The sequence below is a fragment of the Cornus florida genome, unplaced genomic scaffold, assembly GCF_030987335.1.
Source record: "Cornus florida cultivar Cherokee Brave unplaced genomic scaffold, ASM3098733v1 CherokeeBrave_3.0.0_Hap2_Chr04, whole genome shotgun sequence".
In the NCBI taxonomy this organism is placed as follows: Eukaryota; Viridiplantae; Streptophyta; class Magnoliopsida; order Cornales; family Cornaceae; genus Cornus; species Cornus florida.
The window spans coordinates 32690436-32698685 of record NW_026775574.1 but is presented as its reverse complement, the minus strand read 5'-3'; the positions used below and the strand labels follow the sequence as shown (position 1 = coordinate 32698685).

Here is an 8250-nt window from a genome sequence, read left to right as displayed (position 1 = left end):
CATGAATCAAAAGAAGACCTAAAGACCAAGAAATCATCCATAAAAACTTCCAAATACTTTTCCACCATGTCTAAACAAATTGACATCATACATCTTTGGAATGTGGCGGGAGCATTGCACAAACCAAATGGCATCCGTCGATAAGCAAACGTGCCAAAGGGACAAGTGAAGGTGGTTTTCTCTTGGTCAAGTGGATCAAGGGCTACTTGATTATAACTCGAATAACCATCTAGAAAACAATAATATTGTTGCTCGGCTAACTTTTCTAGAATTTGGTCAATGAGGGGCAAGGGGAAATAATCTTTTCTAGTGGCGACATTCAATTTACAATAATCAATGCACACACGCCATGAAGTAGCGGTGCATTTAGAAATTAGACCACCCTTGGAATTTTCAACCATCGTAATTCCCAATTTCTTAGGAACTACTTGGGTTAGACTCACCCATTTACTATCAGAGATTGGATAGATGATTCCTACATCTAAAAGCTTTACAACCTCCTTTTTAATCACTTCTTTCATATTTGGATTTAATCTCCTTTGAGCATCTCTAAAACGTTTCTCATTCTCTTCCATAAGAATGCGATTCATTAATATGGAAGGGTTAATCTCCCTTGGATCGGCCACACTCCACCCAATAGCTTCCTTATTGTCTTTAAGCACTTCTAAAAGATCATTTCAAGACTTGAAGAAATAATGACCGGTAGAATCTTTTTTTGGCCTAAAAAGGCATACTTAAGATTGGAAGGGAGTGTTTTAAGCTCAAGAGTGGGGGGGGGGGGGGGGGAGAGGGGGGATTAGAGATGGAACCGGTAGAGTGCTAGAGAGTGGAGGAAGAGGTTCTTTTGGACTTTTCCAAGGTAGGAAGTCCAAACTAGCAACGGATTCCATCAAAGTATTTACTTCACTTATAGATCCCTCATTGTCGAACCCACAATTTCCATACATTTCTAAGAGACAAGATGCAAGAGGATCCTCGGAAACGAAAGATGAAAGATTATCCTCAAGAGGGTTCTTTAGAAGCATGGAAGGAATTGACTCCTCTACAACTTCATCCAAGACATCTACAAGACAACACTCGTCTTCATCAATAGGATTTTGACTTGCATTGAACACATTAAGCTTGACCATCATGTTACCAAATGAAAGGTCCATAACTCCGGATCTATAATTGATTGTTGCATTTGCGGTGGCAAGGAATGGCCTTCCTAGGATGATTGAAATGTGGTTGGTAGGGTTAGAAACCGATTCGGTATCTAGAACAACAAACTCAACTGGAAAATAGAACTTGGCAACCTTAATGAGAATGTCCTCAACCATGCCCCTAGGCTTTTTAATGGATCTATCGGCCAATTGAAGCACAACCGAAGTTGGCTTCAAATCACACAAACCTAGTTAGACATGCACAGAGTAAGGAATCAAATTAACACTTGTTCCTAAGTTAAGAAGATCTTTATGAACCTCATGGTTTCCAATCACACATAAAATGGTCGGAGCACCGGGATCACACTTGCTCCATGAGAAGCACTTTTTTGGGGCTCTATCCCTTCTTCTTTCTCTTTTGAGTGCATAGTTCTTTCAAGAATTTTGCATATGGTGGGATTTGCCTAATAGCATATAAGAGTGGAAGATTTATTTTGACTTGCTTGAAAACTTCCATCATATCATGAATTTTTCCCTCTTGTCTCCCAAAAGGTGAAGTCTCTCTCAATGCATATGGGAATGGAGCTTTTAGCTCATAAGATTCTTCTACTTAGGGAGATGAGGAAGAAGATGGAGAATTTTTATTGGAACCATTTTCATCCAAAGAAGTTGGAATAGGATCGAAAACGGGACGGGTGTTAACACTAGGTTGCACCGGTTCACTATCTTCACTTAGTCTTTCTACCCTATTATCAATTTTTCTACCACTTCTCAAGGTAGCAATAGCTTGCACTTGCTCATGTGAATTATGATGAGTGCTCAAATGTGACGCATTTTAGCACTTAAGTTAGGGTATTTTAGTCCATTCATCTATCTTACTTTCATGTTTTAGTACTTATTTGTGTTTTTGCCTATTTCAAGTCAATAAAGTTCAAACAGACTAAGAAGAGCCATTTAGCTTATATTTTAAGTTAATGAGCAAATCTGGAAAGAAGTCAGAAAATTGCACCAGTGAAGTGTTGATCGATCGAAGGAAGTCCCGATCGATCGAATAAAGATACAATCGATCGAGATCAAGGCGGTGCCAGCTCAATAATCCGGATAAGGCCAAGAAGATATTTTCATGACACGTCAGCTTCGATCGATTGAAGTAAGTATTTGATCGATCGAAGTTCTCTTCGATCGATCAAAGTGATTGTTGGCAGTGTGCTGTCTAATTCCTGGGCGCGTCCGGACTCTACCTACTTTTGTACCTATAAATTTCCACCAATCAAAGATAGTATTTCTGACTGTTGCCTACTCAAAGAGGCTTGTAATAGATTAATTGAACCAAATTTGTAAAAAGTCCTCTAGTTAATATTTTACCATAAATAGAAATAGTTTCTTTCTCTAGCACTAAGGTTTTATGAAGAAAGCAAGAAGGAAGAAGATGAAGCCAACTTCCAAGTTAACCCTTAAGGGTTCCATGGCCACTCCAATGAGTGGCTAAATCCTTCTCTTGGGGCTAGAGATAGCCCCTAGGCTTGCTTCCTAAACCTTGTTTTTTGTATATTTTTGAGGATTTTAGTTGTAATTGATGTTTTGACCACGAATAAATATAGATCTTGTGATTTTTACATGATTTGTATGTATTAATGTTTTTAATTGATCATTTAATTTTATCCATATGTCTATGTATGCTAGAATGAATGTTCATGTGCTTTTCTCTAGATTTAATGAAATTAATGGATGTCTATGTATGTTGATATTATAAAATCTAGTGATGGTCAAGGCATGGTGCTTTATCAATTACTCTTGTGGTTTATTTGATGGTTCATACTTATTTCTTGATAGATTGTGCCACCTCCTTAGTTTAATTAGTTTAATTTTCATGTCATTAGCATAGTTGTAGTGTAATTGCTTTAATTTCCTAGATAGGTGGACAATCTATTTTTGTTATTTGATGTTTCATACTTATGAGTGCAAGAAGTACATTTCTCTAGATTTTTGTGTGTGCACTAATTGTGGTTTAATTGAATGGTCAATGGTCTCATTTGATAATTTGTGCTACTCACTAGATTGATTAGACAATCTATGCTTATTTGCCATCCATACTTAGTTTTCAATTGGTGACACACACACACATTTTATAACATGAATTTCCCCATTAAGTTACAATTGTTAGTATTTGGTGAAGTGAAGCTTAGTGGTGAACTCTAAACCCCAAGACCTTTCTCTCATATTACTTTCTCTAATTTCTAGATTTTCACTTAATTGCATTGTTTTCATTGAACCATTAGTTTAATGAATCAAATCAAACTCCTCTTTTGATCATTCAACCTACTAATCCAACATTGATTCCAAAATACCCTATCTTTCCCTTGGGACGATCTCTACTTACTCTGGCTACATTAGTAGTTAGTAGTGGTAGTGGCATTTTACAAATTTAAATTTGGCCAGATTTCATCACACTTTGAGCTTTGGTTGTCCTCGATGACAAAGGTTGACACCAAATGGCATCTCGATATAGGATTTTCTTCCACCATGTAGTGGGCTTTGGGATTTCTCTCGGGTTGGCTAGGCAACCTACCAATCTCTCTTGCATTCATGCAGTTAACTTGTGACACCCCCACATTTTCCACGCATAAGTTGATCAGGCTTATACCCGAAAAACGAGGGATATCAAAAATAATTGGCAACATACAAGCATGGAATACAAAATGATAATAATAAAAGAATTTAGACAGGAAAGGAACACTAAATAATACAACATCCATCCATCCTTTACTTACTACAGTACTCCATTACAACTTGGAAATCCTATGTCAAGGATCCCTAAATATAAACCTGAGAGTTCAACGTCAAAAGTAAATAAAAACTTAAACTGAAGTAATACATAAAACTTCTACCCTGAACTGGATCGTAAGAGTAGATGAGTTCCAATGGTGGTCCCACACTGCTAACCTCAACCTTGGAACGGGTACTGACCGTATCCTGAAATAACAACAATGGTGGGTCAACCCCACGAGCAAGTCCTCTCTACTATGACCCAAATCTGAGAATCAAATAAATTAATCATTTATATCCGGATGAGTACTATATCTGTATACATCCTAATGGAACTATCCAATGTATAACATGACCTCAACCAGAATAGACGGTGATCGTTTAGACTCACACTAGGTGGTTAAGTGTCTCCTTTCCCTACCCGGGAAATCAGCTATTATACATGGTGCACGGTACTGACAACACAGACTGTAAAGACTACATAGTAATAACACATCTCAATGTACTAATGAGTTACTGAGCATAACAATTAGGCAATACATGCCAATAATAATACTAAATATACTGAGTATGTTAATTAGGCAACACATGCCAATAATATGAATAAATATACTAAGTATATCAATTAGGCAACACATGCCAATAATATTAAACCACATACCCCGACAGCCACACATCTGTCTATAGCAACGAATGCATAAGGTATAAATGAGTCTAAACTTATTAGCCAGCTCACATGGTTCTATATGGCAACACATCCATATAATATAAATGCGACATAATAAACAGTCCATTTATTCCCTGAAATGCACACAGCATAATAATCATGGTTTATATACGATTAACAGTATAAATATCCCATAATATAAAATGGTTAATTTATATGACTAAAACCATGGCATTATTTAATTTAAAAGCAATGATTAATACCATTTAATAAAATAATAACACCATCTATATTTAACAATGTCGTTAAATAAATCACATTCATATCCGTATTGTAAACGAGCCAATAAATGCTTAGAAAAGATTAATTGGCCATAAGAATAATTAACGGGTAACAAAATAATAATTTCGTGGCCCATCAAACCCGTAAATACCAACACAGGCCCTAAAAACAAGGTTTAAGGTTCTGAGATTCACAAAAATGGCCCTAGGGGTAGTCTGGTAATTTCCAGCAGCTGAAAGGGCCCTTCACGCGCCCCCACGCGCCGCCCTAAGCTTCCCCACGCGCAGCCAACTCATTCTCACACGCGCACGCGCCTACACGCGCCATCACGCGCGTCTAGAACCTGCCACGCGCGCGCACGCGCTCCCACGCGCCCTCTAATGCTTCTTGCTGACGCGGCGGCTCCTGATTCGGTGGTTGCATGGACTTTGTTGTGGGCGCGCTACACTGGATAATTCTATCTTAGTTCCTCTAATCCAAGGATCCTGGTTCGCGCGCGCACCATCCTATGGTGTATTGGACTACACCGAATCAATCTGCTGATTAGTTACTCATCTAACGGCCGGATATCCATGCGCACAGTAACTATAGTGCGCCGTATCACACCGGATTACTCCGGTCATCTCCCCCATTGCCGGCGACCGGAAAACTCGCCGGAAGGTCGCCGGAAAATACAGAAAAATTTCGAAAATTACCCAAAAATTCTAGAAAAAAATTCTAAAGCTTTAAATAACAATTCTTAAGATTCAATTAATTACCTAGGCCAATAATAAATTATTTAACCCTTAAATATTTAATATCACATTAATTTAATAAAATTAAATATTTAATTTAGCATTGTCCTAGCATGGTTTCTAACAAAAAAAAAATAGCCGAATAAATGTAATGAATAATTTATGGACTCAAAGGGGAAAAGTAGATAATAACTTGCCTTTTGGATTTAAAATAAATCCGCCGGTTGCGCGTAGTCGGGTAAATTTCTCCTACACCGGTCCAAGCTCCTTTCTTTCTCTCTCTTCCTTTCCACACTTTTACAATGGCTCACTGAAAGCTATAACTTTTTCTAACTCCCTTCCATTCCTTCTAAGATAGGCTAACTAATTTATATACAATTTATATAATATAAATATTACAAATATCTAATTTTACATTTAACTAATCACATTCCCAACCATATGGCTTTAAGTCTACCCATAAACATTAATGAAATCCTATCCTAATCTCTAATTTCATCATGACATTAAGATTTAATACTATTATTATTATTATAACTATTATTATTATTATAACTATTATTATTATTATTATTAAACTATTATAATTATTATTATTATATTATTATTATTATTATTATTATTATTACATAAGAATACATTATATCATCATAATACTTTATAACACAAATATAATACTTTAATTAACTAATATTGCTTAATTAAACATAATCAACAAATAAAATTATTAATAATAATACATGCACAATTAAATGAACTCAATATAAGAATGGTAAAGAAATCTACACATTAATTAATTCAAATAAACTAAACTCTTTAATAAAATACGGGGTATTACATAACTATCATCCCGATTTGGGATCCAAGCTTCTATATAAATTGAGAATGAGAATGCAATAATTTAGTGTTTGCTTCTAAGCTACCCAAGGCCACCAAGACCTTATCCTCAAAGGTGGGATTGCTAAGAAGTGCTTGAGATGGATGAGAATAGACTTGAGAATTGTAAACTTGAGGGTGAAAAAAATGTTTCATTCTTTGATGATGAAAGGAAGATGGAACGAACCCTTGAGAACCTTTATTTCTTTTACGAGGAGTCAAATACCGATTTTGAAATTTTTTATTTTGAAATGGACTTAAAATGTCACTCCACACAAGAATATAAGCACTAGAATAAGGGTGAGCAAATGTAGTATCGACTTGTTCATATTGTGTACTTTGAACATGTCCATGGGGACAATTGGAAGTAGTATGTAGCACACTTGAACATGTCATGCAAGACTCACTAGAATGATGATGATGAGGGGAGAAAGATGATTGAATTACTGGTTTTTTCTCAATAAAAATTGATCAAGTCTTTGGGTAAGAGTTTTGACTTCGACAACAATCTCTATTGGACTTTCAACTTAACATATTTTTAAGTTGTTCCCTCTTACATTAGAATTATGACTCACCCAAGCGGTTTGAGATTTATGCATTGAATTTTCACTCATTTTTTAAAAAAGATGTCAAATGTCATCTTCATGTTTCCCAAAATATGAACCTCCACATAAGGAATCCACTATGTCCTTGTAGGTATCGGATAAGCTCTCATAGAAATATTGGACTACTTGTCATTTTGGAATGTCATGATGTGGACATTTCCTTAGCAAGTCATTCAATCTCTCCCAAGCTTCATGTAAAAGTTCTCATTTCCTGTGGGAAAATTCTTTAATGACGATTCTCATTGAATTAGTTAAGCTCACGGGGTAATATTTTTTCAAAAATTCATTTTACATTTGTGTCCATGAAGTTATTGTATTTACCCCCAAATTACTAAACCAATATTTTGCCTTATTTTTAAGAGTGAAAGGGAAGAGAATTAACCTAAGGACTTCTTCTGAAACATCCATGTATCTCACGGTGGAGCATACCTCAAGAAACTCGTCCAAATGTTTATATGGTTCCTCGTTATCTAACCCATAAAAAAATGGACACAATTGAATGGTCTCGGGTTTAATTTCATAGTGATCGACCCCAAAATTAGGAAGTGTGATGCAAGTCGGTGCATGGTACCCATTGAGATTATAATGATCACGAAGGACCAATGGGGGTTTGGAGCTTGAACTCCGAGAGGAAATTAGTCAAAAAGGGGGATGTTCAATGAAATTTGGGTCTAGATAACCAAGATTGTTCTCAAAGTTTCCCATTGGAGTGATGAAGATGAAGAGTGGAAAGAATCACACAAAATTTAGTCAACACATCAACAAAAACAAGAACTCCTCCTCCACAACAATCAATCAACAAACCTTCACATACATTGATCCCATACTCCCATTGTGATACCCCTCGGATTCGAGACACGGGTTGATCAAGCCCAGGCCCAAACCCGAGAAAATATCAAACAATTAATATTTTATAATGAATACGGAATACAAAATAAATTAAGAAATGAAATTAAAGCTGAAAGGAACTAAAAATAGAATCCGCAAAATATTATAATTATTAAAATCCATCAACCCAAACTCCAAAACTCCATCAGTTTACAACTTGGGAATCCATCTTTAGTGGACCCCTATTAAACATCCAAACGGAAGATAGAACAACTGTAATAAATGTCCAGAAATAAAACTATAGAGAGAGCCCTACATCGTCGGAAGAGTGAATAGAGACCTCTGCTCAG

The 8250-nt window shown here is 36.1% G+C and overlaps 1 pseudogene; it reads left to right on the top strand.

Moving 5' to 3' along the window:
* Positions 1–7211: 7211 nt before the first annotated feature.
* LOC132305809 (small nucleolar RNA R71) lies at positions 7212–7309 on the top strand (annotated as a pseudogene).
* Positions 7310–8250: the final 941 nt, after the last annotated feature.